The following is a 12,328-nucleotide window of genomic DNA, read 5'->3' on the forward strand; positions in this document are numbered from 1 at the left end:
ACATTTTGTGCAACATCATCTGTCCTCCACTCATCTTTTTTGTGTTCTCAAATATGCATTCCATTTGTTCACTCTTTCTATTTTTTTGGTGATAGACATACATACAAACATAAGACTGGAATGGATCGCCTGGGCTATTGAGACAACAGTTTACCCAAAGAGTCCTGAAATTTTCCCACTCCAGCCCCTCTCACAAAAAACACCGTACAATATGCTGCAGGTAGATGAAAGACATTGTAATGTCACAGAAGTTACTAGGTTAACTGAGACTTTCTGAGACACCGACGGCAGGTTACTTTAGAAAATCATGAAACAGTGCCCTCGATTTGGGGAATGCTTAACAATTCTTCAGTTAATACTCTTGAGCTTCATTTACTCTGGAGGAAGGCATTATTAAATATAATATAGAAGGGGAAGTACTTTGGTTCATGTTATATAGACGGTCAGACAATCATACTAGCTTGTTCTGGTTTTAAATCTGCAGTTATCAAAGCAATGTTATTTTGCATTGGCTTTATCTACAGTATATTTTAACACATTTGTCTCTTGCGGACTTAATATATTTCCAGTTCATTTTTCTAGCAGCTGCTGTGGGGGAAACTAAATGCAGGTAGTTTATTTGTTTCCTATTCTGTGTTTGGGGAGCTGGATAATGCAGTGTGAACATTTTAAAAATAAAATGCAATATTAACAACCCAGATAATTAATTAGTACGATCTGATCTGTGAAAGAGGAGAAATGGCATTAGCTCTGTACAAAAGGTGTTTTCCTTTGCCCAAAGAAATTAACTCTTGCTTATTAAAACAGATTCCCCTAGCCTCAGTGTAGCATTCATAGTAGTATCTTTTGTTTACTTGAAAAGAGATCTGTAAGGGACTGACATGCTACTTAGTAAATAAAAACACTGTCCCCCACCACCTTAGCTGAAGGTCAAGCCTCAGCGTGGTATCTGCAGTGGAGTCATTACTATAAAAAGAATGTAATTTAGAGCCAGAAAGTCTGGTGTTGACAGTTATCCCCAACCATATAAGGAACTTCACGGACATACTAGACATCTTTCATAGTAGGCTGGGCATTCAATTTAGTCAAGATATTAATTATAGCTCCTGGATGAACTGTTCAGGTCATAGAACTCAGCTTATAAAAACATCAGTCACAGCTAGTGTAAGCGGATGGTTAGTACAGATCTAGTATCTCATCTACTGTTTCTTTCAGTTTACCAAGTGCATAAATTTTATGTGGCCATTTGTAATGAATTGGGGTATGAATCAAATACCTCTGGGATAGGAAACTTCTCTGTCAGAGGGAAGAACCATAAAACTAAATGTCAGTGGGACCTTATGTGTCAGTAAATGTGGTATTTAACCTCTCATATATTCTATGTGAATATAATATCTAAAGCAAATGATCAAAATGTTATTTATTAGGGGGTTGCACACTTTGTACCTTCCATCAGTCCAACTCCCTGCACACACCAGCAGCTCCTCCTATTCCTCCCTTCTCCATGGTCTCCTTCTGTAATATCTTCCCATCTCTGCCCCCTCCCCCTTACTCCAGGCACTCCCTGTGGGTGGGTGGTATTGTTTTGGTGGGATGTGGTCTGTGGATATCAACAGATTCCTTGATCTGTAGACAATTAAGGTCCTGGCTGAAGCTAATGGGTGTGCTAACCGAATGTCTGGGGCTCTCTCTGTTCCCACTTTCTTCCTTTTGGTTTTCTGATAGATTGTTTTAATCTCAAATCAATAGGATCCTGCTCTTGGGTACCTAGAGCATTTCCTGAAATTTTAAAATGGATTGGCTATGGTGGTCAGAAATTATTGTCTAATCTCCAAATGGGCAAAGGGGGAAAATGCTGTCAAGTTGAGTCAGGGATCATGTATGATTGCTTGAAATTATTCTGTTCTGGCCCGTCGGTATACCGCATGAGTGCTTGCAGCATGGCCAAAACAAACAAAAATGTTTGTGACTTCCACTTTATAGATAAATTATTTCATACCTCAGTACAAAAATATTTCCACATTTCTGAACTGTTGCTATACAGTGGTACATTTATTGGACCTGGTGGGACTCCTGACATGACTGGAGTGTAGCTATAGGGGGTACACCTTGCATAAAAGGGACTGGGTGGGGGGAAAAAAGGTGGAGGCATTGCTCTCTATGTGAAAGAGCGGTACACCTCCTTGGAGGATGACATTGGCTTTAAAAATGGACATCTTGAAACTCTCTGGGTCAAGTTGCAGGCGTGTGGGGGGAGGCTCGGCGAGAGAGACCTGACTTTCGGTGTATACTGCAGACCACCAGACCAGGGGGAGGAACTTGATCTGGAATTTACCTGAGAATTGACCGAGGCTGCATGTGCACATGACATGGTCGTCATGGGAGATTTTAATTATTCAGACATCTCCTGGGAGGAACACTTGGCCAAGTCGGAATGGTTGTGATCCTTCCTGACTCAAGAGGTGCATGGGTCAACCAGAGGTGATGCTCTGCAAGACTTGGTCCTGGCCAAAGGAGATGACCTGGTGACCGACTTAAATATAGAGAGAATCTGGGCGACAGTGACCATGAAACTATCATGTTCACTATTCGATGCAAGGCAGACAATCAGATAACAGGATTGAAATTCTGGACTTCAAAATGCAAATTTCAACAAGCTTGGGTCACTAGTAAGGCAAGTGCTGTGGGACCAGGGACTGAAGGTGAAAGGTGTGCACAAAGAGTGGTTGTTCCTTATGGATACAATCCTTGAAGCACAAAAGAAGTCCATTCCCATACAAAGAAAGGTAACAGAAGGACTGGGAAGCCCTGTTGACTGTGATTTCCCTGTTTAGCCCTCTTAAGAAGGAAGAAAGAACAATGGAAGCTTGGGGTGGGCATGAGGGAGCAGGTTGACATTGTATACCTAGACTTCCAAAAGGCCTTTGATCTAGTATCCCATGATATCCTCACAAGAAAATTGGAGGATTGTGGGCTTAACTCCGAGACAGTCAGGTGGGTGAGAAACTGGCGGCAGGATGTGCGGGCTGACTGGGGGCGAGCCGGGGCCCGTCTTTGCGCACGCGGGCTGTGGCCAGCAGCCCAGGCACGCAGGGCCGGAGAAGACCGCGGCAAGCTAGAATTGATTACAGACACGTAATGGTTGATTAAAAGATTGTTTACTTACACCAAAAGATGGTAGTGGTGTAGGCTGGACAGTTTTCCAGGCACAGCTCCGCTTAAATCCCCGTTGGAGGATTACGACAAGTCAGCTCTTTTCCCCAGAGTTGTCGAGGCTCCGTGGATTCAGTTCCCCCGGAGTTGTTGAGACTCCGTGGGTTCGGTTCCCTCCGGAGTGGCTGAATCTCCGTGGGTTTGTACGGCACTAATCTTCCCCGGAGTTATTAAAGCTCCGCGGGCTTGGTTCAGTTCCCTCTACCACGAGGGTTGTTAAGGCTCCGTGGGTTCGAAAATTGGGTTTATAGGATAGGGATACGTCTAGGATTGCGCTCGGCGATGGGGAGAGGCCAAAGGCTATTTAGACCTCTGTTGCCTGCTTAAGAGAGGCGCGTTGGGTCCGTAAGGGTCCACATCGTTTAGAGATCTTCACACAGCGCGAAGTCTCCTCCTCCTCCTGGCAAGTTTTCTCTCTCTCCAGGTTTCCTCTCTCTCCGGCTTGGGCGGAAACCACCCAAGCCTTTTGTACGGCTAGCAAGCCAATAGCTAGCTGCCACGTGTGCCTTTATTCAGAGTTGGCCAATAATGTGGCGCGAACTCCCATACAAATGGCGGGAACTCCTTTGCACCGTGCATCTCTGAGATGCAAAAGAAATGCACCATGCAAAGAAGCTGCAAATTTGGCGGGAAATTCCCCGTTGCACCAGAGTTCTCTCCCGCAGCAGAGAACTCTGCCATGCAAGGAAGCTATAATTTTAGCGGGAACATAATTTAGCATTGCCGAAGCACACACAAACAAAAACTCACAACTTTGGGTTGTGACACAGGATAGGACCCAGAGAGCTGTAGCGAACAGATTTGTGTCACCCTGGCGAGAAGTGGCCAGCAGTGTCCCATAGGGGTCAGCGCTCGGTCCAGTTCTTTTCAACATCTTTATTAACAATTTGGATGTGGGGGTGAAGAGCTCACTGGCCAAGTTTGCAGATGACACCAAGTTATGGGGAAGCATGGTCATGCTTGAAGATAGGCTACAGGCTTGCAAGTTTGACAGATCGGAACTGGATGAAGTTCAATATTGAGAAATGTAAAGTGTTCCACCTCAGGACGAGCAACCCCCAACACACCTACAGGCTTGGTGGCACCAAACTGACTAGCACCATGAATGAAAGGGACCTGGGGGTAATAATAGACTACAGTATGAACATGAGCCGGCAGTGCGCTGCTGTAGCCAGTATGGCAAATAATACTCTGGCATGCATCAATCAGTGCATCTCCAGCAAACCAAGAAAGTGAATCTTCTGCTCTACTCAGCACTGGTGAGACTGCAGCCAGAGTACTGCGTCCAGTTCTGGGCACTGCACTTTAACAAGGACGTGGACAAGCTTCAGGGAGTCCAGAGAAGAGCCACCCGTATGATCAGAGTCTTCAAAGGCAAGCCATACGAGGAAAGGCTGAGGGATCTGGGACTCTTCAGCCTGAGGAAAAGAAGGCTGACAGGGGACCTGGTAGCAGCTTACCACTACACTAGGGGAGTACATCAAGGGCTCGGTGAGCAAGTGTTCACCAGGGGACCTAAGGGGGAAATTAGGAGTAATGGCCACAAACTCCTGGAAGATCAATTCAGGCTCAACATTAGGAAAATCTTTACAGTCAGGGTGTCCAGACTGTGGAATAAGCTCCCTCCAGAGGTGGTGCAGTCGTCTACCCTGGAAATCTTCAAGAGGAGACTAGACAGTCACCTTGCTGGGGTCACCTGACCCCCAGTTATCTTTCCTGCTTGGTGCAGGGGGCAGGACCCAATGATCTTCCAAGGTCCCTTCCAGCCTTACAATCTATGAAGCTATGACTTCTGCCAGCAGGGGCCTTAGGAGTAGATGGCCACTTCCAGATGAGCAGGAGTGTGCAGTTTGTGGCACCACAAACCGCATGTGGGGAACTTTAAAATATGCCCCTCGCTGCAAATGTTCAGTGTGGGGCAAAATATGTTACCAGGAAATCCTGGTAGCAAAAAAAAAAAAAAGAAAGCACCAGAAAAAAACACAACATGGCACACATGATAAAGTGTGTCAGTAGACACCAAGGCTTTGTCCTCCAGGGAGATGCTTTGCCTGCCGGCTAGAGCATTTCCACTCCTTCAGTTGTGCGCTGGCTCCTCCAGCATGCCCAGAGCTGGGAGAAACTGAGCAAGAGTAGTTTGCCCGAAGTGGGACAGTTTGTCCCTCAACAAAGTGCACGTACAGGGACATGTGCTGTGGCAGAAAGTAGTAGCACAAATTTGTGCCGCTACTATTTTTGCTGCTGCAAGAGCATGCCCCTGCGCATCTGGACATGGCCAATAAGTGTGGAACAGTTACAGGAGGAAAAGAGATGCAGACAAGGGTCATATTGAAGTAGGGCATAAAGAAAAAATATGCTTGTGTTATACACAGTGTGGATTTCAAAGGTAACTGTTTCCATAAGCAAAAGTAAATGCAGCATCTCACCCAACAAAACGTGTTGTACTGTGTTTCACATATTTCCCTTCTCCCACAAAAGTTCTACTTTAGGCTGGCTTCTACTGAGTTGTGACTTGTATAAAAAGCCTCATTGGAAGGTGTTGCTTACATACAGTTATTTTTATGTTCCCTTCATTTCCCTGCAAACAAAAGGGACATTAATCTCTCAGGTGACAGATAAGCACTTTTTCATACCTGTGCCCCCTGGAATAATCCTATAATGAATTATGTGATAGAGTTGGGGAGATCTTTCTCTCACCCTCTAGATAATTCTGTATATAAACACCACCACAAAAATCTTCGGCTTTATACTGTGGAGCACATAAGATGAAATTTGCAGAAAGCCTCAGAAATTACTTTATTCTAATCCTATGGAAGTCCCTGAGTGTGTTTCCCTTGATCTTCAGTGGGAACAGAGAGTGGTATCAAATACTTTTGAAAATCTGATCCCTATTTTTTTTAAAGAGAGAATGACTCCTTTCCTCTTATTTGTAATAGGTTACCCATTTAGTTTAGGGCACGCTTATTGCTTATGTAGCTGGCAATTGACTTTTGGTCACAGAAGACAAGAATATTATTGTATGCCAGCACCAAATTATGTGTGTAGCAACACAAACAAACCAGCTCAGATCATGAAAAAGTCAGATGATGATCCAGCTTAGATCAGGGAACAATCTGCAGAGCTCTGGAAAGTCCTGGATATTTTATAACCTTAAGGGAAATTTTCCAGTAGTAACTGCCTGCTTTCATGGGACATATTGCACAAAGTCTGAGGTTGAATTTGTTTAAAACTAAATCATCTTTTTGTGCATGGAAGGGAAGAATTGAGTTGTGAATACTTATCCTACTCCTTAATGGTATACAAGGAATGTAGTGGTTTTGATCTCCTAAAAGCAACAATCATAACAGCAGCTTTTGAGCTGAAGTGGGCAACATTATTTCACTGTGGTGCAATTAGGCTGCCAATGGCAGCTGTTAATGCTGAAAACCTAGTTTGGAGATGTGACTGTTCTGCACATCTATTTGTGGAATAAAGCAAAACGTTCAGCAGGACTTGCTGCTGCCCGCAGAGCTTTCTCTATAAAAGTCTCCCTATTTTCTTGGGCAAATGCCAAAATGTTCAGCCTGGTTTTAAAGAATCCACTCAGGAGGGGTTTAGGAGCTTTGCAGTAGTAATTCTTCATGTACCAGCCAGCTGGCAAAGAAGCACACACTTTCTATTAAAAGCTGCTTTAATTAACATTAGTAATACGCTACTACCCACCTTTCATAATGTTATAGTTGGGGTTGTATCCAGTTCATTGTGAACCTGCATTTTCAAAAGGTTAATTTCAGTTCTTTCCTGTTTCTTACCATATCAAATGTAGGTGCCTCGTCTTAAACTTTAAAGCACCAATAAACTGATCCTCCACCTGTATCACTGCTGTAATGTCACCGCTCCCCCTGCCTGATACCTTCCCCTTTCCCCTTCTTAACTCTCTGTTATGTCCTTACCCAGTTCTTAGTGTTATCCTTTCTGATGCCCTCCCTCAGCACCAGGAATAATATTCCTATTTTTTTAAAGAATTTGAAGGAAAACTACCAGTTCCTTTTCCCTTTTTCACATCCTTAGTTATCTCTTCAGTTGTTGCCCTATGAATCCTTGATCCATTTTTTCTTACTCAGTTTGCGAACAGGGGAGACACCCCCTGCATTGCTCCTAGGAGACTGCTGTAAATCAGAGGAGTCTGTGAAACTGCTGATTGAAGCTTGGGCCATTTCAGCCCCTGCAGTAGTCTACACAGTCTGTAATCCCAGGGATACATGAATGGTTCATAGTCACCTCTGCCTCCTTCCCTTTTGTACTGTGACAAGCAGGGTAACCTGTCTCTTTGTTTGCAATGTAAACTACTGTGTAATCTTCTCTATCGTGTGTTAGAGTAGTAATACAAGCTTATTTGGGTTTGCAAATTAAAATGTTTCGTGCCGCTCTGCCCATCTGACTCCCACCGTCTTCAGAAGGAATTGTGGAGCAAAGTTTGTGTTCCCTCAAATTCTCAGCATGCAGGGCAGGGCCTGTGTTAATCTCCTAGCTGGTTTTAGTGATAAGACTACAAATGTAAAATAAACGCAGGGAGCTTCTGCTAGAACTCTAGCTAGACTTACAGCTACATGTCTGTTGATTTTACTGGATTTGTTCCTGAATACCAGAGGAAGAGAGAACGGAATCTGGGCCAAGAGGTTTTCAACTGTTTTACATGTGAGGCACCTCTCACTGGACTCAAGGCACCCCTCCGTACCTTTTATGAATTGAATGACACCTCATTTAAAAAACGCATTTATTTTATCACAGGGCTTCCCTTCTTGCAGTGAGGCTGGGTAGCTGGGCAAGGGGAGCAGCTAGACCCAGAGAGCTTGAGCTTGCTCTTACCTGCCTTATTTTCTGGGCTGGGGCACATTGATTGAGCATCACTGTGATTGAACATCACTGGCCTAGAGCTTTCACAGTTGAACACTCAGAGCTTACCTGCCAGAAAGCCATTTTGTTACTGAATGAAGAGGCCTAGGAACTGTAAAAGCATCTAGCATACAAAATGCATCTGACAGCTGGCCAGTTATTCCTTTATAATACAAGCTTGCTGCGCCTTCTGTTCCACTTGAAGATGTGCCTCTGTTATCCATTTGTTTATAACAGTGGAAAGGGAAAATGAGGGCCATGCATCGCTCTCCTCCCCAGATAGGAAAGGGGAAATTCAGGGAGGGGCAGAATGAAGAGACACGTAGGAGCCATTGGTATGAGGAGGGATTGGCTTTTGGGGTCCCACAGGCATACAGGGGGATGGGAAAGTAGCATACAGAGGGCTTCGTGGGCAAGAAAAATAGAGGGAAACAAAGGAATCTTGGCATTTCCAATGAGCTTAGCCTGTAGAAACAACAGGTGTTTATTCTAGTCCATAGGTTGGCAAGCTTTTCAGAGCATCAGGCTGAAATAACACAGCTCAGTTCCAGAAAGGCCAGCACTTCCAAACCAGCCGCCACTGCTACTTTTCTCCACCTCTAAAATGCTTCTGATATCCAGGCTTTACTCTGTGTTAAAACATTTAAATGGGAGGTGCCTTACCAGTACAAATACAGTTTGGCCCTTTTTGTGTGCTTTTGTTTGCACCTTGAACTTATTCCCCTGGATGAATGCTTTACAATCCAGGAGGATTTTTTAAATTCATAAACTGGGAAACTGTAAACCCTAATGGTGCCCAATGGGCACCATGTTAAGACTGTGCGGGCCGGGAGCAGTCCGAGGCCCTTTTTATTCGCGCGGCGGGCTGTGGCCAGCAGCCCGGACACGCCGGGTCGGGGAAGGCAGGTGGCACGCTAGAATTAGGCACAGACGCTTAATGGTTGATTTAAGATTGTTTACTTACACTGTAGATGGTCGTGGTGCAGGCTGGAAAACTTCCAGGAAAACTTCGCTTAAGTCCCAGTTTAAGGACTCGGACAGAGCTCTGGATTCACTCACACGAAGTTTGCTAGGCTCCGTGGAACTTGTGCGCACAGGGAAGGGTATGTCAAGGGATTAGGCGGCGACGGGGAGAGGCGAGAGGCTGATCAGACCCCTATAGCCTTCTTGAAATACACGCTGGGTCCAATAGGCTCCGCAGCGCTTAGAGATCTTCACGAGACGTGAAGTCTCCTCCTCCTGATGTTCGTGGAGTCCTCCAACTTGGGCGGAAACCACTCAAGCCTCTTATATGGCTAGCAAGCCAATCGCTAGCCACCACGTAGGAATAATTTAGAACTGACCAATAGTGGGGCACGAATTTGAATACAAATGGCGGGAACTCCTTGCAACGTGCATTTCTGTGTTGCAACCCTGCAAAGAAAGCTACAAGTGGCGGGAAATAATTCAGCAGTGCCGAAGCACACACAAACAAAAATCACACCCTTGGGTTGTGACAAAGACTACTTCTTGATGCACGCTAGCCCTGGGTTAATGATACAGTATCATGATGAAGCTTCTTTGCCTTCTTAGTTCCACAGGAAGGGCAGGATTAATCAATAAAAGAGTGGCACTAAGGCTTAGTAGAGGAACAGTGTGTGTCAAGATGGCACTAGGACCCTGCTCCCATCATCGCAGTTTCTGTCTGAAGCCACAGGGAGAGGGTTCAGCCTTCACTTGTCCCTACTGCCAAATGCTGCCAAAGCCGCATGTCTGCAGCTTTTGATTGCAGACTCCTGCTCTAACAGATTAAAGTACTTGTAAATGTTCCACAGAAACAGCTACAGATTTTGTCTCCTGTCCATGCACCTGCCACATATTTTGTTTCAAGATTACACTGTGGGGGCGTGGGAACGGGGGAGGAAAAATGTTTGATTCAGACATCATTATATGAAGTACAGGTGGTGCTAAGTCCTGTCTCCATTATACTGGTAAAGTGTCTTTTAAGTACTTTAAAAAAAATCTCACCTCCTTAATTAGTGACAGGTAGCACGTCAGGTTCAGTTTGTGTCTACATGACAGCAATTCTGGCATCAAAGCCATGTTGGAGTGTGTGACCCAGTGCTTCTGCTGAGCCATATGCTAAAGGCATGTCCTGTGACACCCCAGGCTGCAATCCAGTGAGTTTTTAGTCTGTGGCTAGAATGCCTGTAGGACCTGCCCACAGAAAACTGCAAGCTGCACATGGGGGAAGCATGCTCCAGAGCGTCATACAGCCAAGAGAAAGTGGATGTAGGACAGGCGCAAACCAGTTGCACAACATCTCTGTTTGTCCCTTACAGCAAAAACACAGCTTGGTGGCAGAAAAACAGCCAAGTGTCAGACTAGGCCTCTGCTTAGGGTGTCTTGCTGCCATTTTTAACCATACTCAATGTTGCCTCGAACATTATTTAGAGTCAGCCAGCTGTGCCGATGTTATTTTCAACATGGTCAAAAATTGTAGTACAAACAGGGCCTTTCCTTTTTTTTAAAGCCACTGGCATTTCCTAAGAAACAGAAGCTTTATTGGAGTTCCCTTAATATTGTCAGTTTTCTGTGTTTGCGAGCTCAAGTGTTCGTTCCTAGTTAGTCTCTCCCTGATCTCTGCCCTGGCTTTCTCATGCTACACAGTAACAAGCATAGATACCAAAACCACTCCTGTCGACAATGTAACCTGTGCGTGGCTTTACTGTGCATTTTTAACCAGTTGCTAATGAGAGTCTGTTGATTGTGACACATCACTTAGTTACTTGGGCTATCCATTTCAGTTTGAAAGTCCAAAGCTGTTAGAGGTTGGGCCTGTCATCTGTGTCACAGGTATCAGATTTTAACCAGCTAGAGTATGGCAAGAGAGCATAGTTACTGGCTGCCAGTCCTGACTTTATCTGACCTTCCTATGGAACCGAAAGATGCATAATCTCCTGGGGTGAGATAACTACTCTAAGAGGCCTGCCATTGGTAGAACATGGAAAATGATATTGTTTTTAAGAAGAATGTAGCATTAAAATAATATGAAAAAATGGTGTCATTCAGCATCAGGAATTGTCATCCATGTGATAACAGGATGGTTTTCTCTCTTCTCTTCCCTTTTCAGATTTCCAATCTGTATAGGACTTTTTCTATGAGTACAGTGCTGCAAGCACAGCCTGGTAACTGAAAATCAAGTTTGTTATCACTGTTTCTTACATAGTTAACTACACCTTTCTTGGCAATTCTGTTAATGAAAGGAAAATGGAAAAAAAACCCTCTACTTTTCTAGGAAGAAAATTGTTATGGGATCAGAATAATATGGTTGGTAGGAACCACTAAGAAGTCATTTAATCCAGCAATTGGTAGCCTTTTTGTGGTGACAGGCTGGAATAACCTCCACACACTCTACCTAGCTGCAATGCAACATAGCATGAATGAGGCCCTCCTGCTCCATGAATACCACTAGAGTCCTCTTGGATCTATAGGCTCTGCAGAGTAGACTGTAGGTTACCATATCCATTGGCTACAGCCCAGAGACTATAGGATACCAACCCCTGATCTTGGACAGCCCTTTCTGATCAAGGAAGACTCATGACTATTTAAACCAGAGGTGTCAAAGTGATCAGGCTCCATGGGCTGGATGAGTGGCACAGGACCAGTGCATAGGCCAGGTGAATAACTCAGGGCCAGCCCTGCAGGCCAAATGAGTCCCATGCCCTTCCTCACATGCTAGATACAGCAGCTGCTCCAGCCAGTCTGGGATGTGGATCACACACAGCATATGTCCCAAACCGGTTGTGCAGCACAGTCCTAGAGCAAGCGCCACGGCTATTAGATTTGGTGTGTGGCGGGCGGAGGGGTCCTGAACTGGCTGTGTGCGGGTGCTGCTTGTAGTGCAGGTCTCAGAGTGGTCTGCACATGCAATGCATGTCCTACACTGGCTGGAGCAGGCATCGCATTTGGCATGTCTTGGGCCCTACGCATGGGGCCAGTCCAGTGCACACCTCACGTGGTTCAACTCGAGACTCAGGGGCAGGGGCCAGCTGTTGGACCCCATGGGCCATACCTTTGATACCTCGGTTTAAACCATTTTAGCCAAGTGTTTGCCTAACTCTCAGTTAAAAATGTGTGGTGATGAAGGAGATTCCACAACCTCTTTAGGTAGTTTGTTCTAGTGATTAACCACCCTCTTAGTGAGAGAGTTCATCCATCTAAATTTCCCTTGCTGCAGTTTAAGTCCTTGTTGATCTAT

At 45.1% G+C, this 12,328-nt stretch overlaps 1 protein-coding gene across 4 annotated transcripts in view; it reads left to right on the forward strand.

Annotated features, from left to right (window-relative positions):
- The window catches only part of LIMS1 (LIM zinc finger domain containing 1), a 121,916-nt gene that overhangs the window by 76,965 nt on the left and 32,623 nt on the right, over positions 1-12,328 (forward strand). The gene's annotated exons all lie outside the window — the stretch shown is intronic.

The sequence above is a fragment of the Alligator mississippiensis genome, chromosome 1 (assembly GCF_030867095.1).
Source record: "Alligator mississippiensis isolate rAllMis1 chromosome 1, rAllMis1, whole genome shotgun sequence".
NCBI lineage: Eukaryota > Metazoa > Chordata > Crocodylia > Alligatoridae > Alligator > Alligator mississippiensis.